Source organism: Pleurodeles waltl, chromosome 6 (assembly GCF_031143425.1).
Source record: "Pleurodeles waltl isolate 20211129_DDA chromosome 6, aPleWal1.hap1.20221129, whole genome shotgun sequence".
In the NCBI taxonomy this organism is placed as follows: Eukaryota; Metazoa; Chordata; class Amphibia; order Caudata; family Salamandridae; genus Pleurodeles; species Pleurodeles waltl.
Window position 1 is genome coordinate 1,201,250,072 of NC_090445.1, and position 26,506 is coordinate 1,201,276,577.

Genomic DNA, 26,506 nt, shown 5'->3' on the forward strand with positions numbered 1-26,506 from the left:
GGGGGGGGGGGGAGCCTCCTGAGTGGGATCCCTTCTCCCACAGTCTCCTTTGCGTTTCCCCATCAAGGCAAACTAGTCCTTTATCAAAGGAGAAAACGCCGTGTGTTTCTTTACGGGTTTCGGTGCCCCGAACTGGGGAAGAGTGAAACTAAGTTATACTCGACTTCTATCTTCTATCTTAGGGAAATTATCCGGCCACAACTTCCTGCCACAAAGGCCCCTAGAATTACAACACAATAGTCCTTGCTGTCACTTTACGTGTGTATAAGTCAACAGGGCACGGGGGGACTGAATTGAAATATTTTAAATACCCAAAATGGCGAGAGCTCCTCTCCTCCTCCCTTGCTTCAGCAGCTCTCCATGAATCAAGCTCCTCCACAGAGCCTCCAGTACCAGAATTGAAAGGGGGGGGGCCCAGCCCATCTCTTCCTGGCGATGACGGGCGAAGGACGGGCCCGCCCTTGGCCCGGGCTTTGCCCAGGCGCCGCCGCGCGCGTCCCCCGAGGCGGGAGCGCAATAATGGTTTTAAAGGGCTCCTGCCCCTCCTCCAGCCGCCGCCGCCAACAACAAGCGCGTCCCGCGAGGCAGGAGCGCAATAATGGTTTTAAAGGGCTCCTGCCCCTCCTCCAGCCACCAACAACAAGCGCGTCCCGCGAGGTCGGAGCGCAATAATGGTTTTAAACGGCTCCTGCCCCTCCTCCAGCCGCCGCTGCTGCTGCCAACAACAAGCGCGTCCCGCGAGGCGGGGGCGCAATAATGGTTTTAAAGGGCTCCTGCCCCTCCTCCAGCCGCCGCCAACAACAAGTGCGTAGTCACTATCCTAAGACAGGAATGTGCACCTTTTGTGCCCTCCTGCCCATAGAGTCCCTCTGGGTTTCCTCAAACATCACAGGAAGGCCTCAGAGTATCTGCATGATCGAGTGGGGGAGGTGGGATTCAAAAACACTACAGCTTGCCTTGTGGACTTCAAAGTAGTGCCGCTTGCTCTCCATAGCAATGTAAGGGACCTTTTGTTTTACTAACCTGCCTTATAGGGGCGAACTGGCCTAGCACCTTTTCAAGGCTGGAAATGTTACAAAATTGCAGTTTTATAATATTTTTAGCCTTGAAAAAGTATTTTGCTAATTAATGCACGGCACATGTTGACTGAGCTAACCTATGCAAAGAATTGTTACACTTCTTGAGATTGAGACACAGGAATGCTGCCCCATAATGTCAATGTCAGTAAACCGGTTCTGCCTAGCTGACTCTACAAATCTATTTGGATAATGTACTTTGTCTTAACCCTTTCTATACCCTTGAGCTGTGTTTGGGCACAGAGGAAAAAGACACAGAAGCTAATTCCCCTTGTATGATACTCTTGGTTGTATATTCAGCTACATGCTTCTCAGTTAAGTTCTGAAATGTATTGAGTGCTTCCTCCCAGTAATCAAATATGGTTCCACCGAAGGTTAGATAAAGCCATAGTGAAATCAGACATCCCAGCTGAGGTCAGACCAAATAAATCTTCTATCCGTGAATTCTTTTTTTTATTTTAATTTTTTATTGTTTTTCTTTAGAAGCAAAGTGGATCACAGAGCCTGAGAATAAGGGCATCTCCTGACCAGTGAATACACAGAAACTTTCTAATTTCCCTTTGAGACCACAGAGAACTATTGCTCATATGTATTTAGAACACAGCCTTCAAAAAGCCTTAAGCTTGTACGCCTTGACAGGGCGAAACACATGTTGGCTAGATCTAATATTAAAAGAAAGGCAACAAAAGAACAATAATACAATTTACAGATTCATGTATTTTCAGCTACTCCTAAGAACATACACAATGGTGATTTGTACTAGGAGGTAGGCCCAGACTGGCTTGGAACACTCTTGGTCAAGATTATGATAGGGGGGTTTTCGCTGTTTCACACTTCTTACTGTATTACTTTGTGTCCCTTTTCCACTTTGCACATAGTTCGCTGCAACTCTGGCTCGGTGTGGCACAAATTGGTGACTTATTTGTAGAAAAGTCATTTTTTAAGCTGGATGAGTTTAAGAACACCATGGGAAGGAGTATCCTAGATGAATTTCAATATTATTGAATTAATCATGTTTGGTGTGTGCATTCCAGATTTTCTTAAACAACCAGGGGTATTTAGGGCACTTGAAAAGCACATTCACATGAGGAAGGAAGAAATGCAAGCAATATGGTTTCCACCATGAATAAGTTGATAATGAGCTCCCTGAGGTGGATTACTGAAAGCAAAGTGCTCACTGGAGTACAGAGGCACAATCACCTCTATCTGATGACCAAAGAGCATACTTGTGAAGATATATGAAATTTGTATTGTTCAGTTCACCAGGTATACTACTCACTCTTGGTATTGAGTGAATTACACCTGGGCTCTGTGTTTGTAAGATGTGGAGCTGAAAATGCAGACCATATGCCTTTGACTTGGAACTGACTCGGAGTCCACACATTTTGGGAAGAGGTGACTGGTGTTATGTGGTGAAAAAAGTGATATATTCCTCTTTTCTGATGGATACAACTACCTGTGGATTCCTCACCTAATGAATACTCCCACGGCGCCAGCATTCGACGGAAATCTTCTTCCTAGCTTCTGCACGTCGACGAGGACGTCACATTTGCCCACGCGACGCCGTCTGATGTCATACAGGCAATAAGAGGTCCCCGCCGACGTGCCGACGTCAGTTCCCTTTTTTCCGTGCGTTCGAAATGTCCGTTACTGACCCACATTCGGACTGCTTATGGTGCTTAAGCTCCGAGGTGTTCTCTCCGGCGTCGCAGACGTCGAGGCTGGCGTCGGGGTCGCCTTCGATCCAGGCACCCCAGTATCTGGCTTTTCCTGCCCCTGGAGCAGATAATTCTGCATTTCTGAATGCGATGTTTACCATCTTCCAGCAGATGGCTCCAGGCGGTGCTCCGACCGGTCCTTCGGGGCCGTTGGCTTTCACCTTGGGTGCTCCGGCGCCACTACGGCCAGCACCCTTCATGCCCTTTCTCCCCTTGGGGAATGTGGGCTTGGCGCCGGTGTCGGCTCCGGTGGCTCCAGAGGTTTTGGCCCCGGAGGTTTCCATCCCGTCGACTTTGGGGTTTCGGCCAGTGACCCCGACAGGACCATCTGAGACTCCGAGATGAACCTCTCTTCATCCGGCTCCGAGCTCGGGGTCGAAGCTTCTTGTGGCGCCGGACATGGCGTCGGATGGATCCGGAGATCGGCGTCGTTCCTCGAATTCGGCAGATGCCATGTCGACGCCGCGTATTGAAGAGAGGCTACATTCTAGGAGACGTGTTCTCCATCTCTTGGAGGAACAAGAATACCAACGGGTCTTGGAGGAAGGAGAAATTGAGGATTCTGGCGAGGGTCTTCATGGACTGGATACAGCTAGTGGGCTGGATACTTCCCCTGAGTGGGACTTGTCATCTCCAGGGGAGTATACTGAGGAGGCAGCCACTTTTCACGCTGTTGTAAGAAAGGCAGCTAACTTCCTCGAACTGCCTTTGCCGCTAGCGGAAGCGAAACAGAATTTATTAACTGAGGTCCTACATCCGGCCTCTACTGCAGCAGAGCCTCTTTTACCATTCAACAAGGCTTTGCTTGATCCGGTATTGGAGGTTTGGAAGAAGCTGGTATCTTCCTCGGCGGTTCATAGGGCTGTGGCCAGGAGGTATCGGGCTGCACCATCTGACCCTGGCTTTCTGTCCAGACACCCTACGCCGGAGAGCTTGGTGGTCCAGGCTTCCTGTTCTTCTAGATCTGCGCCTGGATCTTTTCCGACGGTGCCGGGGGACAGAGACTCCAAGAAGTTGGACTCACAATCCAAGAAAATATTTTCGTCCTGTAGCATGGCGTTGAAGTCCACCAACGCTACATGTATCTTGGGGAGGTACATCTATGCTCTTATGGACGAAATAACATCATCGCATACGGAGCTTCCCCAAGGGCTCTTGAATATCGTGTCGGATGCCCAGGCTGCTGCAACCCAGGTTATCCAATCTGGGTTGGACACAACTGACTCAATGGCTAGAGCGATGGGCACGGCTGTGGTTGCGAGGAGACAGGCTTCGCTTCGCAACTCAGTGTTCTCTTCGGACGTGCAGTCGACCCTGTTGGACCTCCCGTTTGATGGGGACAAACTTTTTGGGGTTAAAGCGGATTCGGCCTTGGAAAGGTATAAAGAAAGCAGGGCCACAGCCAAGTCATTAGGACTGCAAGCCGCTTCTTCTGCCTCCTCCAGATTTTTTAGGAGGTTTCGAGGATTTGGACGTGGCTCTTCCTCCTCTTTCTTTCGGGGGAGATTCCAACAACCTGCCTCTTCTCTCACCTTTAGATCAATTAGAGGGAGGGGTAGGGTCCGCACCAGGGGAGCCTCTCAGCAGCACTCTGCCTCTTCCTCGTCCTCTGGAGGGGTGCAGCAGGGGAAGCAGCCTTAGGCTTCCACTAATTCTCACTCACTCCTCTCCTGTAGGGGGAAGGTTACTGCATTTTCTTCACAAATGGGAAGCTATTACATCAGACACTTGGGTTATCAGCATTGTGGGAAAAGGCTACACCCTCCCCTTTCGGGAGTTTCCGCCCCCCATCCCGCCCCGCCCATCTTATTGTTCAAAAGACCACCTCCTGTTGTTAGAACAGGAGGTTCAAGTCCTCCTTTTAAAGGGCGCGGTGGAGTTGGTTCCAGAGCAGGAAAGGGGTCAAGGTTGTTACTCGAGGTACTTCCTGATTCCCAAGAAGGATGGTCGGTTGAGACCAATCCTGGACCTGAGGATCTTGAATTGGTTCCTCAAACAGGAAAAGTTCAAGATGCTGACCCTAGCTCAGGTGCTTTTGGCGTTGAACAATGGAGATTGGATGGTGTCTGTCGACTTGCAGGATGCTTATTTTCATATCCCGATACTCAAGTCGCACAGGAAGTATCTCCGGTTTGTGGTGGGGTCGCAGCACTATCAGTTTGCGGTCCTCCCGTTTGGTCTTACTTCAGCACCTCGAGTCTTCGCAAAGGTGATGTCGGTGTTTGCAGCAGAGCTCAGGAGGAAGGGGATAGCAGTATTCCCTTACCTAGACGACTGGTTGATCAAAGCCAAGTCCCCGGAGCTTGTGTTGCATCATCTGCAGTCGACAACCCAGTTGTTGTTCGACCTGGGCTTTTCGGTGAACGTGCCCAAATCTCACCTAGAGCCCTCTCAACGCCTCCTGTTCATAGGGGCAGTACTGGATACAACATTGGATCGACCCTTTCCTCCGCCTCAGCGGATTCAAGATATTCAGGAGTTGGTTCCAATGTTTTGAAGTGGAGCGGTCGTTCCAGTCTTCAAGGTCCTTCGTCTGCTCGGTATGTTTGCCTCCTGCATACTGTTGGTCACGCATGCTCGCTGGCACATGAGGGCTCTTCAGTGGTGCCTCCGAAGGCAGTGGTCTCAACACAGAGGGGATCTCGAAGGTTCTGTCAGAATCTCCAGAGATGCTGCCACGGATTTGAAGCGGTGGATTGCGGACGACAATCTTTCCCAAGGAAGGCCGTTCACGCAGCCTCCACCAGTGACCACGGTCATAACGGATGCTTCCACTCTAGGGTGGGGAGCTCATCTGGGGGACCTGGAGATCAAAGGGCTTTGGTCTCCAGGGGAACAGATGTTTCATATCAATCTGTTAGAGTTACGGGCTGTACGTCTGACTCTCAAGGCCTTCCTCCCATCCCTTCGCGGTCAGTCGGTTCAGGTCCTGACGGACAATACTACCGCGATGTGGTATATAAACAAACAGGGAGAAGTGGGGTCGTACCTTCTCTGCAGAGAAGCTCTTCGACTATGGTCCTGGGCAAAGGACCATCGGATTTGCTTGGTAGCAAATCATCTGGCCGGAGTTTTGAATGTACGTGCGGACGGTCTCAGTCGCCATTTCTCGGCCGACCACGAGTGGCGTCTCCATCCAGATCAAGTCTGTCTAATCTTCCAGTTATGGGGGGTTCCTCGGATAGATCTGTTTGCCACCCGGGAGAACTCGCACTGTCCGTTATTCTGCAGCCTCCAGTATCCGGTGCAGGGGGCTCTGGGGGACGCGTTTCAGAGAACCTGGTGCGACCAGTTGCTTTACGCATTTCCCCCCATACCCTTGATTCCTCGAGTATTGAGGAAAATTCGCCAAGACCGGGCCCGAGTAATTTGTAGTGGATGTTATCTTAGCGGCCAGGCGACACTCCACTAAAACTATCTACGCTAATAGGTGGTCTAAATTTGTGTTATGATGTGGAGAGAGACAGATTGATCCGTTACGCGCTCATTTGTCGGATGTTTTATCTTTTGCTTTGTCTTTAGCGCAGAAAGGTTGTGCAGTGGCTACTATTAAAGGTTACTTGTCTGCCCTGTCAGCCTTCAGTTGTCTACCAGACCAACCATCGTTATTTAAATCTCCTATAGTACTTAGATTCTTGAAGGGCCTTATGAATAAATACCCTCCAAAACCTTTTGTTATGCCTCAATGGGATTTGTCCTTAGTCCTCACTTTCCTTATGGGGTCCCCTTTTGAGCCTATGCATTCTTGTCCATTAAGGTTCTTAGTTATTAAAACAGTTTTCCTGGTGGCCATAACATCTGCAAGGAGAGTGAGTGAGTTGCAGGCTTTGTCGGTAAAACCCCCTTATACAGCTTTTTATGGGGATAAGGTGGTGTTGAGGACCAAGGCTGCTTTGCTTCCGAAGGTTGTTTCACCCTTCCATTTGGCTCAAACAATTACTCTGTCCACGTTCTATCCTCCGCCTCATCCTTCAAAGGAAGAAGAGAGACTTCATCGCTTGAACCCAAAGTGGGCGTTAAGCTTCTTCATAGACAGAACGAAGGATTTCAGGCTGGATGATCAGCTTTTCATCGGATACGTGGGCAAGAGGAGAGGAAAGGCAGTCCACAAGAGAACACTCTACAGGTGGGTTGTTCTTTGCATTAAAATTTGTTACTCTTTAGCAAAGAAGGATCCTCCTGATGGTATTAGAGCCCATTCCACCAGGGCTAAGTCGGCCACTTCGGCCTTGGCTAGGGGTGTTCCTGTGGTCGACATCTGCAAGGCTGCAACTTGGTCGTGCCTTCACACTTTTGCGAAGCATTACTGCTTGGACTCTGAGGTCAGAAGGGACGGTCATTTTGCACGGTCAGTGCTGCAGGATTTCTTGGTTTGACCATACAGGCACCCACCACCGGGCATGGTACTGCTTTGGGACTCTATTCATTAGGTGAGGAATCCACAGGTAGTTGTATCCATCAGAAGAACGAGTTACTTACCTTCGGTAACGACTTTTCTGGTGGATACATTAGCTACCTGTGGATTCCTCACGGTCCCACCCGCCTCCCCGTTGCCTTTTTGGTCTTACCAAGTAATCCTTGAGTGCGCTCCTCTTGGTTTTGAGGACGGGTGTAGATTATGTATATATGGATATTTGTATATATATTTATTTGTGTATATACATATTTAATGTATATATCTATTGTTTAAAAAAAAAAAAAAAAGTTTTATTAAATTTATAGCCATCTTCTTGCAATGATGTGTAGTTTGCGATATTATGAAATGTTGCCTTTATTTTTCATTACATAGAATTATTGTTCTCAGGCACGTAAAAAATGTTGGTACTGACGTCAGCACGTCGGCGAGGACCTCTTATTGCCTGCATGACGTCAGACGGCGTCGCGTGGGCATATGTGACGTCCTCGTCGACGTGCAGAAGCTAGGAAGAAGATTTCCGTCGAATGCTGGCGCCGTGGGAGTATTCATTAGGTGAGGAATCCACAGGTAGCTAATGTATCCACCAGAAAAGTCGTTACCGAAGGTAAGTAACTCGTTCTGCTGGTACAAAAGGGACAGGCCACACTTTAAAAAATTGTCTTCTTGAGCTAACAAAATGCCATGAGTTTGGGGAATATTCCTCCAGCCTCTCGCCCAAAAGATAGTCAGGCCCCCTTGTGGCAATCCTCTTAAAACAAGACCAAGGTGGCCAAATCACTATCTATCCCAGCCCTCTCTAGTATGTTTTTCAGCATGAATGTTTGTGGATTAGTCAATGGGCAAGATCAAACTTTATGCTGATGATATTATTATGTTTTTAGATGGAGAGCAATCCTCCCAGGAAGCGGCTTTTAAGGTGTTTGCCGAATTTGAGCAAATTGGTGGTTACAAGATTAATATGAGTAAGACCAATATTATTCAGTGTGGTACTTCTTCTATTAGACTCCTCCATGAATTAAAGCATTGTGTGAATACTAGACCAAAGAGATACCTTGGGATTAACTTTTCAGCCGATATAGGGGACCTTTACGATCTTAATTATGTTCCTTTACTTCTGAAAACTCAGGCCTTGTTTGCACGCTCAGGGTCTCTCCCCCTCTCTATGCTAGGCCGAATTGCATTGATCAAAATGTCAATATTACCACTGTTTCATTTTCTGTTCTCGGCCATCCCTTGTGTATTAACATCCATTTTTTTCAAGAAACTGGAGACTATGTTTCGCCCATTTATTTGGCAAAATCAGAAAGCATGGGCTGCATTAAGAATATTATATGCTGATAGGGAAAAGGGGGGCTTAGCACTACCCAGTTTTAAAGATTATTATTTTGCCTTTCTCGCACATTATTTCACTAATTTTAAAACTAATCAACCTATAGGTTACTTATTTGCTAAAGACTCTTGTGAATTACTATGCAGAGAGCACGACATCCACCATCTAGCACTATTGGTGAAATAAAAAAAAAAAGTTTGCTATAAGATTCTTAAATGGCTCTTTAAAAGAAAATCAGATTTTTTTTTAGAAGATATTCGACCCCATATTTGCATTTTCTTACTCCTCTCACACAGTTTACGTTACGTTCCGACATTCAGCTTAATTCAGACTTAGTAAGGAGATGGGATTATGCAGGATTTAGTAGAATTGGGGACTTTTGCATCACTGATAACTGGGAAACTCTCTTAAACATCCAGATGGTCGTCCAAAATGATTTTCTCTTGGTGGGATCCTATAGTACTATGCTTCATAGTTTAAGGGTTCTGGACATCGATTTAGTTAGTAGTACACAGGAGTTAGTTGATGAATTGGTCAACCCTCCTGGGATAAGGCGTGCGGGTGCATGGAGAAGGTTACTTCTAGAGCAGGATAAGGACGATCTCGGGGCAAAGCCTGCGAGAAAAAGGGCCTGCCAGGAGGGTCTCGACCAACCAAGGGAGTGCTGGGAGAGGATTAATCATTACAATTTTACAGTACTTAGAGGTGTGAATTGGCATCTGATGATATTTTTTAGTAAATGGCTATTATATTGAACCCCGCAAGCTTTATCCCGTGTGGTGCCAAGCTGTCCTGATCTCTGTTTTCGCTGTAAGGCAGGCTGGCTGGATACATGTGATTGGGACATGCTGACTTATACAGGAATACTGGGAAGGAGTATTCAAGATACTAACAGCTATTGCTCAGGTCATTATAACTCCCAGTTTTTGGTTGATGTGTTTGGGCTTCGATCCCGAGGCAAGTCTCTCACTCAGGTGGGAAAAACTCGTCTTCATTGCCACTGTGATTGCCAGATCTCTCCTGTTAAGAAACTGGCAATCTGATATAACTCCTTCCCCTCAAGACTGGCTGAGTAAAGTGGTGCAAGTTAGAAATCAAGAATTGAGATATGCTAGGAGAGTGGGCGGGGGTAAGAAGTTTTCTCTAATTTGGGGAGAAATATTTTTAGACAATCATGGATAATCTGTGTTAGGCTAAATCACTAAATGAATTTGTGTCGTTACTTAGCCTGATTCTATTCATTTAGAGTTATCTTTGTGGAAATCATTGGGAAAGTTACTTAAGATAAAGTATGGAATCGTATTGTGTTTTGTGATCTTGGTGGAACCTGAAAAGAAAACTCAATAAAAAAAAATAAAAAAAAAATGTTTGTGGATTCACATGCTGTTCCTTATTCTGCCATGTTGTGGTTGGGTCCAGAATTGTCGCTATTTTCTCCCCTTTTTTTTTTTTTAAACATTTTGATTTCTGTCCCTGTTGGAAAGTACCATCTTGCCTGACATGTTACCCCCATTTTTACATGTATGTCAGTTTGTTTTTGCCTGTCTAACTGGGATCCAGCTAGCCAGGACCCCCGTCTCATAGTTTGTGGCTTGAATGTGTGTACCTGTGTAGTGACTAACTGTGTCACTGAGGCTCTGCTAACCAGAACCTCAGTGCTTATGCTCTCTCTGCCTTTAAAATTGTCACTGTAGGCTAGTGACCATTTTCACCAATTCTAATTGGCACACTGGAACACCCTTATAATTCCCTAGTATATGGTACCTAGGTACCCAGGGTATTGGGGTTCCAGGAGATCCCTATGGGCTGCAGCATTTCTTTTGCCACCCATAGGGAGCTCAGCCGAATCTTACACAGGACTGCCACTGCAGCCTGAGTGAAATAATACACAAGTTATTTCACAGCCATGTTACACTGCACTTAAGTAACTTATAAGTGTCCTGTATGTCTAACCCTCACTTAGTGAAGGTTAGGTGCCAAGTTACTAAGTGTGAGGGCACCCTTGCACTAGCAAAGGTGCCCCCACATAGTTCCGGGCAATTTCCCCAGACTTTGTGAGTGCCGAGACACCATTACCCGTGTGCACTACATATAGGTCAATACCTATATGTAGCTTCACAGTGGTAACTCCGAATATGGCCATGTAACATGTCTAAGATCATGGAATTGTCCCCCCATGCCAAATCTGGTATTGGGGTGCCAATCCCATGCATCCCCGGGGCTCCACTATGGACCCAGGGTACTGCCAAACCAGCTCTCTGGAGTTTTCTCTGCAGCTACTGCTGCTGCCACCCCACAGACAGGGTTCTGCCCTCCTGGGGTCTGGGCAGCCCAGTCCCAGGAAGGCAGAACAAAGGATTTCCTCTGAGAGAGGGTGTTATACCCTCTGCCTTTGGAAATAGGTGTTAAAGGCTGGGGAGGGGTAACCTCTCCCAGCCTTTGGAAATGCTTTGAAGGGCACAGATGGTGCCCTCCTTGCATAAGCCAGTCTACACCAGTTTAGGGAACCCCCAGTCCCTGCTCTGGCACGAAACAGGACAAAGGAAAGGGGAGTGACCACTCCCCTGTCCGTAACCACCCCAGGGGTGGTGCCCGGAGCTCCTCCAGTGTGTCCCAGACCTCTGCCATCTTGAATCCAAAGGTGTGAGGGCACTCTGGAGGCCTCTGAGTGGCCAGTGCCAGCAGGTGACGTCAGAGACCCCTCCTGATAGGTGCTTACCTCACTAGGTGGCCAATCCTCCTTGAGGGCTATTTAAGGTCTCTCCTGTGGGCTTTTCATCAGATAACGACTTGCAAGAATTCACCAGAGTTCTTCTGCACCTTTCTGGCAAGGATCGACCGCTGACTGCTCCAGGACGCCTGCAGAACTGCAACAAAGTAGCAAGAAGACTACCAGTGACATTGTAGCGCCTAATCCTGCCGACTTTCTCGACTGTTTCCTGGTGGTGCATGCTCTGAGGGCTGTCTGCCTTCACTCTGCACTGGAAGCCACAAAGAAATCTCCCGTGGGTTGACAGAATCTTCCCCCTGCTCCAGCAGGCACCAAACTTCAGTGTCACCAGAACCCTGGGACCCCTCTCATCCTGACGAGCGTGGCCCCTGGAACACAGGTGGTAGACCCAAGTGACCCAGACTGTCCAGTGGTCCAACTGTCCAAATTTGGAGGAGGTAAGTCCTTGCCTCCCCTCTCCAGACAGTAATCCTGTGCACCGTGTGAACTGCAGCTGCTAGGGCTTCTGTGCACTTTTGCAAGGAATCCTTTGTGCACAGCCTAGCCCAGGTCCCCAAAACTCTGTTCTGCATTGCTCAACTCCCTGAGTCGACCTCCGGCTTTGTGGGACCCTCTTTTGTAGTGTTGAGACGACCGCTGTGTTCAGTCTTCTTGAACCCATGTTCAAGGACTTCTGCGGGTGCTACCTTCTTGTGCGTGGGCTCTCTGTGTTGCTGAGGGCCCCCTTTGTCTCCGCTCCCAAGTGGCGACATCCTGGACCCTCCGGGCCCGGGTAGCACCCTTTTTCTTTAACGCGACCTTTGCAGCTAGCAAGGCTTGTTTGTCCTCTTTTGCCAAAGAAACAACTCGGCATCCTCCAGCACTCCGTGGGACATCTTCTGCACGAAGGAGAAGTTCCTAGCACCTTTCGTTGTTGCAGAATCTTCAGCTTCTTCCATCCAGATGCAGCCATTTTGCACCTCTATCCGGGGTTTAGTGGGCTCCTGCCCCCCCGGACACTTTCACAACTCTTGGACTTGGTCCCCTTCCTTTGCAGGTCCTCAGGTCCAGGAATCCGTCTTCAGTGCTTTGCAGTCTGTTGTGGTCTTTGCAAAATCCTCTATCACAAGTTTAGTGTGTTTCTGGGGAATTCGTAGGACTTTACTCCTACTTTCGAGGGTCTTGGGGTGGGGTATCTTGGACACCCTTAGTGTTTTCTTACACTCCCAGCGACCCTCTACACACTACACTAGCCTAGGGGTCCATTTGTGGTTCGTATTCCCCTTTCTTAGTATATGGTTTGTGTTGCCCCTAGGCCTATTGCATCCTATTGTATTCTACTGTGTTTGCACTACTTTCTAACTGTTTTACTTACTTGATTTTGGTTTGTGTGTATATTTTGTGTATTTTACTTACCTCCTACGGGAGTATATCCTCCGAGATATTTTTGGCACATTGTCACTAAAATAAAGTACCTGTATTTTTTGTAACTCCGAGTATTGTGTTTCTTATGATATAGTACTATATGGTATAAGTTGTGTTAGAAATGGGGTCTTTGGTTGACAGTCAGGTTACCCCCTGTTCAAGCAAGGACCTTCACTCTAGTCAGGGTAAAAGAGAATCACCCTCAGCTAACCCCTGCTTACCCCCTTGGTAGCTTGGCAGAGCAGTAGGCTTAACTTCAGAGTGCTAGGTGTAAAGTATTTGTACCAACACACCCAGTAACTTAATGAAAACACTACAAAATGACACATCACAGGTTTAGAAAAATAGGAAATATTTATCTAAACAAAACAAGACCAAAACGACAAAAAATCCACAATACACAAGTCAAGTTATCAATAAAAATGCAAAAAGAGTCTTTAAGTAGTTTTAAACACACACTAGCGCTGCTAGCGTGAAATTGTACCTGGTGCGTGTCAAAAATAACCCCGCACGGGCGGGTGTGCGTCAAAAATAACCCCGCACGGGCAGGTGTGAGTCGGAAATCCAGCCGCACGATGATCTGAAAACCCCATAGCGCAGGTTGTGATATTCCAGCCTCCGTCAGCGATGCTGCCCGTCGTTTCTCCTGCTCTGTGCATCGATTGTTCGGTCGCGTTTCCTGCGAGCATCGTTTCTCAGCTGCAGAGTCGGCGGTGTGTCGTTTTTTTAGCCGCAGATTGGAGTCGTGTCAATCTTTTCCCCGCACGGCGCTCTGTGCGTGGATTTCCTTGTCTTTACTCTGCCAGCTTCTCCTTTCAGGGTCCCAGGAACTGGATGGGCACCACAGGGCAGAGTAGGAGTCTCTCCAGAGACTCCAGGTGCTGGCAGAGAGAAGTCTTTGCTGTCCCTGAGACTTCAAACAACAGGAGGCAAGCTCTAGATCAAGCCCTTGGAGATTTCTTCTCAAGATGGAAGGCACACAAAGTACAGTCTTTGCCCTCTTACTCTGGCAGAAGCAGCAACTGCAGGATAGCTCCACAAAGCACAGTCACAGGCAGGGCTTCAGCTCTTCTCCAGGCAGAGGTTTCTCTTGGTTCCAGAAGTGTTTCCAAAGTCTGTGGTTTTAGGTGCCCTTCTTATACCCAATTTCTCCTTTGAAGTAGGCCTACTTCAAAGTAAAGTCTCTTTTGAATGTGAAATCCTGCCTTGCCCAGGCCAGGCCCCAGACACTCACCAGGGGGTTGGAGACTGCATTGTGAGAGGGCAGGCACAGCCCTTTCAGGTGTAAGTGACCACTCCTCCCCTCCCTCCTAGCACAGATGGCTCATCAGGAAATGCAGACTACACCCCAGCTCCTTTTGTGTCACTGTCTATTGTGAGGTGCAACCAGCCCAACTGTCAAACTGACCCAGACAGGGAATCTACAAACAGGCACAGAAATGGTATAAGCAAGAAAATGTTCACTTTCTAAAAGTGGCATTTTCAAACACACAATCTTAAAATCAACTTTACTAAAAGATGTATTTTTAAATTGTGAGCTCAGAGACCCCAAACTCCACATGTCCATCTGCTTCCAAAGGGAATATACACTTTAATCAGATTTAAAGGTAGCCCCGTGTTAACCTATGACAGTCCTTGCAACAGTGAAAAACGAATTTAACAATATTTCACTGTCAGGACATATAAACCACATTACTATATGTCCTACCTTAACCATACACTGCACCCTGCCCTTGGGGTTACCTAGGGCCTACCTTAGGGGTGTCTGACATGTAAGAAAAGGGAAGGTTTAGGCCTGGCAAGTGGGTACACTTTCCAAGTCGAATTTACAGTTCACACACAGACACTGCAGTGGCAGGTTTGAGACATGATTACAGAGCTACTTATGTGGGTAGCACAACCAGTGCTGCAGGCCCACTAGTAGCATTTGATTTACAGGTCCTGGGCACCTCTAGTGCACTGTACTAGGGACTTACTAATAAATAAAATATGCCAATCATGGATAAGCCAATTACATACACATTTTGTAAAGGAGCACTTGCGTTTAGCACTGGCTAGCAGTGGTTAAGTGCCCAGAGTAACAAAAACAGTAAAAATCAGAGTCCAGCACACATCAACAACCTGGGGAACAGAGGCAAAAAGTTAAGGGAGACCACGCCAAGGATGAAAAGTCTAACAAGTGGTATAGTAGGAGCTTTGCATGTCTCCTAGGTCAGCCTGAGCTGCTCTGCGATGCAGCCTCTATCAGCCTAAGCTGCTAGAACACTACTAATCTACTAATAAGAGATAACTGGACCTGGCACAAGGTGTAAGTACCATCAGGTACCCACTATAAGCCAGACCAGCCTCCTACAGTCCCTCCTCTATGATGACAGATTTACGCCTCGAGAGCTCCATTAGGTGGTTGCCATATACAGATTATTTTTCCCACTGTTCAATCTGGATGCAGTGGAGCAAGTTCCCACACAGATTAGAGGAAAATAAGTTTTTGTACCAAAAGATGTGAGGAAACTGAGGAAACCTTTTCAACCCTGAGGAAAAACTTCCAAATTTCCGATGAACAAAGCTGAGAACCACTAAAGACCTCAGGATGGATAAACCTACAAGGCTATGAGCTCCTTGGCCACATGGCATGAAGAGTGCATTGACATAAGGCGCATACATATTCAAGTTTTGCCCTAAATGTCTCTGCAAGTTGGACAGAAAGACAGTAACTAAGTCTACAACTTGTGCCTGCCCCGAAGCAACACATCAGAGGACTACAACACATGTGCTGAGTTGCATCCAAATACCCATAAAGTAAGGCAGTAACACATATGAATGCACTGTGAAATGGCACGGATGCAGAAGCATACCCAAAGGATGGAGGTGACCCGCAGCAACAATGGCACTGAAATGCCACAACCGCAGAACTCTAACATTGAACTGTCGATGCTGAGAAGGGGAAGGCGCCAAGGAAACTGTCGCCAAAAGAAACCAAAAGCAGAAAACACATGAAATAGAGGAGATCAGGGATGGAGCCAAAAGGGTTGTACAACAGAACAATCCTTCCTGAAATTCGAATGCCCCAAAGGCCAAATAACGGTCCAATAGACCAAAGAGCCCCTCTGATCAAAGACAAAAACATATCGCAGGAGGCAAACCCTCTGAACTAGCCTCGACTTCAGAAGGTAATCTAGATTATGGGAAGAGGAATGTTTGGTGCCGAAAAAGAGGCCCCTGATGGACTATGTTGATGACGAAAAAAAAGTGCTTGAAGTAGAGAGGAAAAGAAGATGCTTTGAGGCCGAAATGAAGGCAATACGAAGAAGAAAAAGGGATTTCAATGACTCTTTCAAAGATTACCGGATCCCTCCCCGACCCTTGAAGAAACACAGGTCAAGGTAGAGATTGAAGTCACGCAATCGGAACAACCAGGCTTGCCCCTGCCAGCAACATCCAAACCATGCAAAGAAATGGGGGAATCCTTTGGATTTGATGATGAACTACACAATCACCAGTATCAGCAGGATATCTTCGCAGCCAAACTAGGGCTGGCCGAACATCCATGCCGAGTCACATGAAGAGTGTGTGGAAACATATTTCTTGAAGCCTTCACTTCTGGAGACCATCTCGGTGTACAATGGGGTGGTGAAACATGCATCAGATACCTATACCATAAACCACAAACAGGAACCAAGGGAATCCTGTTTTTTACTCAAGACCCTGCTTCCTTCTTAATGAAGAAGCCTGTTCTACCCAATGTTGCCAAGCGAGGCTTTTAGACAAACAGACACATCAAAGGCTGTTACTCTATACCTGGAGAAATAATACAGACATCTACAAGGATACACAACCATATCCCAGGCCTCCTCTCTCCCAAAAATGCCTCTCACCAAATGTATCCCTCAGAACTGGAATCTTTCAGGAAATCTGTGATATTGATGACACCACTTCCAAGACTGAAATTCCTCTAAGAGAAGTATAAAACATGTTGATCTCTGATGAAAACCATTGACCCTCCATCAACACCATAGTCTCACCAGCCCTCTGATTACGTCTACAATAAACTATAGACAACATAGCAATAAAGAACCATGCACTAGCACGGCCACCTCTCATCTAACAAAAAAAAAAAGCAGTGCTGAGTGTTTTCTGATAGAGACTTCATGATCATGACAGCTGCGTCATTACTGGATTGTAGGGGTGACTTGGGGAAGGTAGTCTCTGGTGAAGAGCAAGATTCACTTCAACCTTTTGGAGTTTCAGGCAGTCCATCTGGCCCTGAAAGCCTTACTGCCTCCTCTTAAGGGTAGGCTGGTGCAGGTCCTCACAGACAACACGACTGCCATGTGGTACTGCAGCAAGCAGGGCAGAGTGGGGTCCTTGATCCAGTGCCAGGAAGCATGCGTCTCTGGAGGTGGCTGGATCAGCAGAATCTGTGTCTGGTATCCAAACATGTAACAGGGCCTTTGAATAAGAGAGCAGACAGGCTGATTAGATATTGACTGGTGGATCATGAGTTGCATCTCTATTAATAGGTAGCTCTAGTGCATGCCCTGATTACATCTGTTCAACACTGTTGAAAATGCATATCAAAACTACTGTACACTGGAGCTTCCTCTAGGAAAGTAATTGAGAGGCACAACCCAAAGCAATGCGATGAGGCATGGGTTTCATATTCCCAAGTTGTGAGAAACGTCAATCCAGACGGGGCCCTGATTAATCTTAATAGCTACATACTAGGGAAGGAGAACATGGTACTCAGAACTCCTGAGAATGAACATTTACCCTTCTATCTGGCTAACACTTTGGGAGGATCCTCTGTCTCAGCAACAGGAGATGATGATGCATCCAAGCCTCTGCAGCACTTCCGTACATGGAGATTGAGCAGTGGCAGTTAAATGTGTACAATCTGCCAACTGCATTCATTGATATCCCCATTGTTAGCTGAGAAGGTGACTTAGGAAATATGCGGTCAAAGGTAAATTTAGTCAAGAGTATACAGTCAGATAAAAAAAACACCTGAGAACAACAGAACAAACGCACAGAATCGGGGTGGAGAGGTTAAAGGTTAATGTTTCATCAAAGCTCTGTTAGGATTACAATAACAGGAGCTGAGAGGAGATGACATGAGTTCAAGGATGCAGATTGAGTGGTGCTTATGTAAAAGATATAACTAACCTTTTATTCTGGGACATGTTATTGCTTTTAAGATATTATCTATGAAGTGAGCATTTTCTGTGACTGTGTAAACAGCTGCCTGCATGAAGCACTTTAACACAGTCTTCAGTCCTACAGGGCTGACTGTCTCCTGGCCATATTTTAAGCAAACCTATTCTCTATTGCCAGTGACCTGTGTCTTTGATTCCTTTCCTTGTTGACACTGCTAGGAGCCTTTGATTATTAGTCTTTTTAAAATCATTCATCTAACATACAAACCTTTAACAACATGGATTTTCTTATTTCCTGATTGACTTAATAATACCAGCCTATTTCGAAATCTGCAGCCCTGTTATCGAGACCTTAGATCTTCCCCATCACATTCATGCAGAGCATTGATAGTTGAATTCAGTAATTGCCTCACCATGCATAGTTAACAATTCACAGTAATACCTCTTCAACTTAATCTACTATTTTTTTCTTTCTTTTATTTTTAAATGACCCATCTTTTACATTTATAGTAGATATCATCACAGGCACTGCGTTATGTAACATAGCTGTGGTGAGTGAAACCATGTGACTTATTGGTGAATTGGTCAAAGTCAGGCATAGGTTAATTGATTTTATAACACAATATGACACACAGTTTTTATTGTTATATTATTCAAATAGAGTCCAGATAGTTTACTCACTACTCCAAAATGTCCTGTGTTTCTGGGGCCTGTCAGAAGCCGCATATACTCGTGCTTCCCGAATCATACATTTTTCAGTCCCCAGGACCTACTTGTCTATCTCCACTGCTTCTGTAATGCCAATTTAGGGGTGATGTCTCTTAGCAAGTACTTTCCCTAAGCTAGGGGAAGGTCATCTATATGTATTGATGTCTAGATCACCTAGAATATTTAATAGGGTTATCTTGGGTCTGAGAGACACGCTTTACCCCAAGTGCCTTTGCAAGTTTCCTGGCAACCTTAGCCCAGAATATCGGCACATTCGATCAGCTTCAGACTGTGTGGAAGAAATTACCTTTGACTATCTGGCATCATTGGCACACTGGGGAAGAGACACATTACATATGTCATAATCTAGTCCGTGTTAAGTGAACACCTTGGGCAGCTAAATTGCTGCAACTTGGTCACTGATTTTTTGCCTCCACTTTTAAAGAGACATGGGTCTAGAGGACTCTCTATTCAAGTTTTTATTGTTTCAGCCAAACTGGCCGTAACAATTAATTAGTCATACAATTTACCAATTTTTAAAACATCATCAGAAAAAAATCACAATTATTTCATGAAATGACCTCAAGTTAACAATAAATCAATGCAGTAAATAATCAGTAAAACTCAACAGTCTCTTTTTGGCTATTTAACCAAATTACGTCTCTGCATTAAAAAGGTCATCAGACTCAAGTCGAGCTGATGCAACTCAGGAATTAAGTTCAATAATAATACACAAATATGCCTTGATACAGGTGAAAGAAAGTATAAATAACCAACATCCTAAGCTGCAAAAATGTTAATGCTAAATCCAGTAGGGGAGAATGTAAATAAATAATTTTCTAAGATGCACCAAACCTAAAGTGCTAGTGTGCTTTCCTCAGCAGATGATGGGCCAGCAGCATCTGCTGCAATGCTTTGACATAAAGTTTCTAAAAAATGTACCTGCTCTCCAGTCGAGGGTCCAGTGGCAGCCACCAAAAACAGGTTGGTAGCCCTGCCTTGGCATTGGGAATATAGCAAGTGCAAAATGCTTTCAACAATTAATATCTGCATGCGTTGCGAATATATTTAGGAGGCCATGGTGCTTGTGCTGTTTGGCCATATGCGAGCAAGGTCTATTTCTTCTGATCTTTTACAGGATATTAAAAATATTATGTTGCATAATGTTGGTGTCCTGCTACAGTTGTTGAGGAAGTATAACAAAGTTCAGTGTACAAAACACAAGAAAGACGCAATTACCCATAGACCTTTTCTGGGTGCCAGGCCAAACTTGGGAGGGTTTAACAAGCGTTGTGAGAAGAGCAATTTTCCCATCCATGACTTTGTGAGCATTGTATGTCTGCGTGAAATATTTGATATACTTCTTTGTTTCCATGCTGCGTAAATGTGGATGAAACAATCATCACAGTATCTCTGTCATAAGATCACATGCACAAAGCCTCAGTCTTTTTGTACTTTCTGACCTTGAGCTTCATGAAAAGTGGATGTAGATACTGCTTACGAAGCCGGAGCGTAAAACGTCATAACAAAAGGAAGTGGGATAATGTTTCTCGACTTCCCAGAGCACAAGAACAGTGATCTATCCCCTCAGTAGGAATTGAGGACCACCTTTTGGTTACTGAAGCCACCAGCAATATTCCCAGATGGAATTTTAGGTAAAGGAATCTTTTTCCACTGGGTAAATGTCATCAATAAAAACAACAGGGTCCTGCTCTTGATTAAATGCCAGATAGGGTTTTAGCAGGGGGCACGGTTGGTTATACTTCATCAACTTTTTAAAGCTCCAGTATGCATTCATAGCTATGGCTAACCTGACCTTCATGATGTTTTTGGGATGGAGCCAGAATTCTTCTAGACTAATGTTGACTAGGACCTTTGACAAATGATTGAACCATGGCAACATATGGTGGTCTCGCACCTTCATGATGTCTATTAGTCTTGCTCTATAAGGGGCAATTCCACCTTGGACCATATGCAAAACCATTATTTTATTGGTGTCAGTGCGATGTGATCTTCAATTCTTCCTATTTCTAGTTCTATTCTCGCTGAATTCATTGGCGATCTGTGGCCCAGTAGCTGTCTTATAAAGTTGTTTTCTGTAATTTGTATTCCTGGAGTCTTCATGTGTCCCCAGGTCTCAGCACCATATGTACTTGCCAAACTTGCTTTAATTTTGTTGGCCAGCATTGCCAACCTCACTGAGGGATTACTGCAGGTTTTTGAAAATCTCAGCACCTCTCCAGCCTGCTGGGCCATGGAGATGTTAATTTTGAATAACTGCGGGGTCCACAAGAGTTTACCATCCACAGGAATGCCCAGATAGTCATATGTAGGTGCTTGATCTGAGGATTTGTTTTAGACCTTAAAAGTGTCTCGCAACCTGTGCGTTTGATTAAGGATCATGTATTTTGTTTTCCTAACTTTGATGGTCAGTTTTCTGGTGGTACAAAAAGACTCAAACCCTTCCAGCAAACAGTGCACCAATATCTCTGTTCTGGCCAGTAGCACCACATCATCAGCAAAGAGCAATATTGGTATACATTCATTGCTTACTTTAGACACGTCAAGTTTGAGATCTTTCAAGGTGTTAACGTCATTTATATAACAATTAAAAAGAGTTGGTGAAGGACACACCTTGTTTGATACCTAGCTGGATCGGGATCTCTGTTGTATATTAACCTCTGGTGCTGTATCTATCCCCAATGCGATTAGTAGCTTCAGGATCTTTTCTGGAACTCTCATTTCCTTTAAGATTGCCCATAATGTGTGGAAGTCAATGCTATCAGAAGCTGTTTGAAGCTTGACAAAAACAAGTTATAGAGGTGATTTTTTTTAAGCAGGTATATTTTGAGCAGATTAAGTTCAACCTGAAAACGTTGTCTACTGTACTCTGACCCCTCCTGAAGCCTGCTTGATATGATGATATTAGGCCTTTTTCTTGTATCCACTGGTCAAGGCGGTATAGCAACAGTTTGCTGAATATTTCTACCATGCCATCATGCACTGAAATTTGCTGATAGTTGATCACAAGGTCTCTAGATCTTTTTTATGTGAAGGCACAATTAGTTACTTGCTCCCTGAGGAGTGAATTTCCTAAAGGGACTAGATGTTATTATAAGAGTGGGTTAGGATTGATAACCCTAATCCTAGGTGACTGTGGTAGACATCTGAGGAGATTCTGTCCAGACCTGCTGCCTCATGAGGTTTTTGTGCCAGGATTGCTTTAGCAACTTCCTTTTCACTGAATTCTTGCAGTTGCTTCGAAACCCAAAGGTTATCATAAATTGTAGGGACTGTCATTGTCAGAACGTTGCTTGAGATATACTGGTTGGCACTTGGTACTCCATCTTTTTTTGCTTTAGATCTATATTCACACTATCATCTTCTGGTTTGAATAACTTGTGTAAGTTGGAATTGCCCCCATGCGTCAACTGCTGTTGTGCTGATAGGTCATTTGATCCTCGCAACTAAGTATCATCATCTCTCTGATATAGAGTAGAAAAGTGGTCTATCCAAAGTTGTGGGCTAATATTCCACTCCAGGTTCTTTGGGGGACCTTTGCAGCCCCTTCTAATGAGTTCGCAATTTTTTTCGAATTTCGGGAGGATATTGCATCCAAGATATCTATTTAGAGCGTGCCAGGATGGAGCGTCTTCTTAAACTTTAATAGTCTTTTGTATTGCTTCCTGCTGTCAAGAAATAGTTGTTCATTAGTTTCACTCAGATAACGATTCTTTAAGGCCAATGTCAAAGCTTTTTTCAACTTTAGACACTCCTCATCAGACCAGCCTTGGCCCTTGAGAGAGGTAAGTACTGTGGCAGTGCTATTTGTGTGTCTCATTTCTACGTTTGTTTGTACTAGCAGCTCTTCAAATTTTTGCAGCTGCAGCCACAGTGTCACCTCATTGACAGGTAATGCTAGAGTCGTGATTTGTAATGCCATCCAATTGTGGCCAGTAGTGTAGACGTTCGGATTGCACTAATCAGTTGTTACAATGTTCTTCCTATTTGATTTTAAAGCAATTATGGGATTACTTGCTTTTTGGCTAGAAGTTGGCATCAGAGAACCTGATTTTGGATGTAACAGAAATGGAAGGAGTGGATCATGATCGCTTTCAATCTTATCAGTTACTTTCCTATCAATACTAAGATGCTGCGCTTCGATGTTTATCGCCATGTAGTCAATAACACTTTGCCTACCGTCAACTCAAAATGTGGATTTGGAGGGTTTATCTGATTTGGTTTGCCCATTCAGTGTGCGCATGTCACCTTCAATTAAGGCTTTAAAGGTCCATTCTCCCCTATCTGCACTATGGCAGTGCTTTTTGGGAGGTAGTGGTATATTTCAAGCGCTGTCTTTTGTCAGTTATCGATTCGTTCCACATTATGGGATGCAGTTTGGTGTTAAAATCACCACAGACGAACATGTCATTCTTTCTCCTCCCAGTGCAATTTCATTTGATGACTTCTGCAGTTCTTCCAGTCTTTTCCTCCAGAGATGGTCTTTGAAAAGCAGGATATCCGGTTTAACTTAGGGGCAGCCACCTGGGTGAAGGTAATACATTCATAATCTCAAGTGACCATGATTTGGATGTTTTTGTTCATTATGACATACAATGTTTCAGTATTTTAAAGCAGCAATGTTCTTAGCCAGGTAGTCAGACCCTCTGCTGGTCTACCTTTTTGCTGTTTAATTGCGGGTGTATGAAATGTGGCGTAGCCGTCTAGGTCGATTGTATCAACGACTCACGTTACCTGAAGACAGCAGATGTCTTGTTGCTTTAGAAAGGTCAACCAGCCCTTATCCTCTATCTTAGACTTTAGGCCAGCTATGCCCCATCTTAGAATTTTTAGGTAAGTTTTTGGTGCAGTTTCCAATTTAGTTTTCAGTTTATCCTACAGACCAGCCGGTCATGGTCTTAATAGTCACTGAGAAGCTGAGCATAGTTTATTCTGTGATGTGTTGTTTGCTATGTGAAACTTCAGATGTGCCAAGTTGGACCATTTAGGGAGCTGCTGCTGGGAACTTTGTGCATCTTGTAGTACTGAGCCTGAATTGTATTTGCTCTCATGCTTATTTTCTGAACAATTCGTTCGCACTTGCTCTAAGAATATAAGAGGGTAACATTTCTTTTCTGGGGGTCTCTGTTAATACCCCAGACCTTCATAAGGTTTGTATGATTTAAGATTTTGTTTGTTAGCCTTGAAGTTGACCAAACAGTTTCTCTAGACTCTCTGTCATTTGGCCACTTTAATTGCACAAATCTGACATACAGTAGAACATTCGGTTTAACATACTGCATACCTGGCATGGAATTTATAAGGTGCAGGATGTTAATTCTATTGAGGATGTCTTGGCTCCCTCTCGAGATGTACTCTGGAGTAAATATAATTGTTGCTTCCTACTCCTTAGTCTCACCAGAGAGATCCTTGGCTCCTTCATGTTGAATATTTACCTGCCTATAGAATTGCCTGGGTTCCCTTTTGAGGTTGTCCCTTACATCTAATATGAATGGATGCATTGATATGTGGGCGCTGTCATAGAAGCAGTAGGTTGAGTCTTCCTGGGACCATGGAGCGTTGAACTGTACTTGTTCAGATGGCAATGTTGAAAAACATTGAGGCCCTTCATCAGAGCTTCCATGGACGGCCTTTCTTATGCTTAGTTCTATGCTGCGGGTTGTTTCAACGTGTGATCGAAAGCACTGCTTGATCCTGGGTTGGTAAGGCCTAAAGCTAAACCGTCAGTGCTTGTCTGCGATTCTAAATTCCTAGTACTTTTGCTGTCTATGACAACATGTAGGAAATGTACTGTGGCAGTATGTTGTGCAGTGTTGGTATTTTCACATTGGTTGTACGTGTTTCTACTTGGCCTTTGAGTTAAGTTGCCTTTGTTGTTGGCAACTCTCCCCGATTTGCAATATCCAGCTTTAATGCGGAGATTGGCCTAAATCCTTTTGGTACTCATTTTATGTGGGAATGAAGAGTGCAGGTTTTACCGCAGAGCAAGCATGGATTTTGATTTAGAAAATTGCCTTCTATATGGTAATTTTTTACTGTGGTACTACTATACAGAATGCCTTTACCACCTTTTGCTGTTGGATTTCTGAGTACCCAACAGTTTGTGTCTTTGTTTGAGGTTGCTCTGCTATCCTTGACTGGAGTAATTGAGGTTGCTCTGCTATCCTTGTCTGGAGTAATGAAAGTTTTGATTTTTAGCAGCACCCCTTTCGCTTTTCACTTTTCACTTTTTTCCTATGACTTTAGTGTTTTTTTTTTAATTGTTCCTCTTCTTTCGTGCCTTTCTTTTTTGAGGAGAGGGTGCACCTACAATAGATACGTGACACATACTTAACTCCTGTATTGTATCTCCAGTGCAAGCCTGAAGCTTTGTCTGTGCCTCAGATTTTTGCCCAACAGGTGATGGCACGGGGCTAATCGTTGAGTGTCTAGTAGCAGGTTCTCTAACGGCAGGTTCAGTTCTTGTCAGATTTCCACGATTAGCTCTGCAGCCCTGGATGATGTCATTTATGACCTTTGGGACTTCCAGTAGTTTCTCCAACAAGAGAGCACAACTTTGGCTTTCCTTGGGTCCTTGAGTGGATTTCAGCCTTAGATTTTCCTTTACAACATCCTCCACTAGGGCCATCCAGCGGTCTATTGTCTCTTTTGAGGCTGTGAATTGCCTGGTAAGCTCTGATTGGATGTCAAGTTTTGAGGATAGCATTGAGAGCATATTCACAGTTGAGTCCAATGTTGTGCTCATAACCTTCATGATGCTGAGTATCAGTTCATCTAGAGAATCGTTGTTTTCATTTAGGACCTGGTCCAGGTGTTGGCCCTTATCTTGATTCAATAGAATAAAGGAGTACACTGCTCCAAAATAGCGTAGGGCAAGACACCTGTTTGACAGGAGCAAGAACCCTCAAGCATCACATTGGATGTCTAGTTTCATCATTGGGGACGCTCCTCGTTAGGCCGGTGTTGCTATGCCTAACGGGCTCCCAGACAGGAGCTCTTAACCGTATTGCAGGTGGAATGAGTGATTGATTTCAAGTGCTCATGCAATAATGGAGAGACAAAGATAAAATTGGTTATCCATCCAAGAACAATGATCATGAGATTTTAATCAGAATAAGTAAGATGGAGACCAAAGTTAAAAACAGGGTGAGAGACAGAGTGTGAGTATGATGCTCACGTGCTCTCAACACTTGGGCAAGACGAACAGACCTATTATAGTTCCACTTGACACTGGGTCTACATGTTTCGCGTCTGTTGGCCCAATCAGGTCCGTTGACGCTTCATCAGGACCAAAAGTAATATAGACTTCTCCAAAAGAAAAATTATTATAAGCCCAACTTGGGACAAATAAATGAAAACAGTCACTTACTTTAATATACTTGCTATGTCAAAAAACGGTCGCCCTACAAATTAAAATAATGATAACTTTACAAAAATAAATTGTGTACAATATATGTGATACACACAACATTGTGAACGATGTGATTACATGCACCATTCGTGTAGAAAATGGAAAAATTGAGCTTACCATCCCCAATTCTTAGGATAGAGCTCCTAGAGATCGCAAGTCAGTAACTGGAACTAACATTCTAGGCGTAGGTAGTCATGAAAAACAGAAATTATGTTATAAAAATTGAGAATACAATATATGTCTCACAACAGGGGCCAGCAATGGACATCCGAAGTATCTTTCACAGTTAAATGTATTGTGATATTAGAATTATCAGTCGTAAAACACCACACTTTTAAATCACAATATACAGTGAGTTAGAGAATCTCTGTGTTGTCAAAATTACAGAGGGAAGGATTTTTTCTTCAGCCCTGAATAAACAGTGAAACTAATGTGGGGGTAATCGTTCGTTAACAGCGGCACCACAAAGGTAAAGGAAGAGTTTTCAGTGAAATCGTTTCAATCAGGAATCCTCATAACCATCGAGTCGCTAAATAG

The 26,506-nt window shown here is 44.9% G+C and overlaps 1 protein-coding gene across 4 annotated transcripts in view; it reads left to right on the forward strand.

Annotated features, from left to right (window-relative positions):
• CCAR1 (cell division cycle and apoptosis regulator 1) overlaps positions 1-26,506 on the forward strand; it is a 1,667,827-nt gene that overhangs the window by 1,030,026 nt on the left and 611,295 nt on the right. The window lies entirely within an intron of this gene.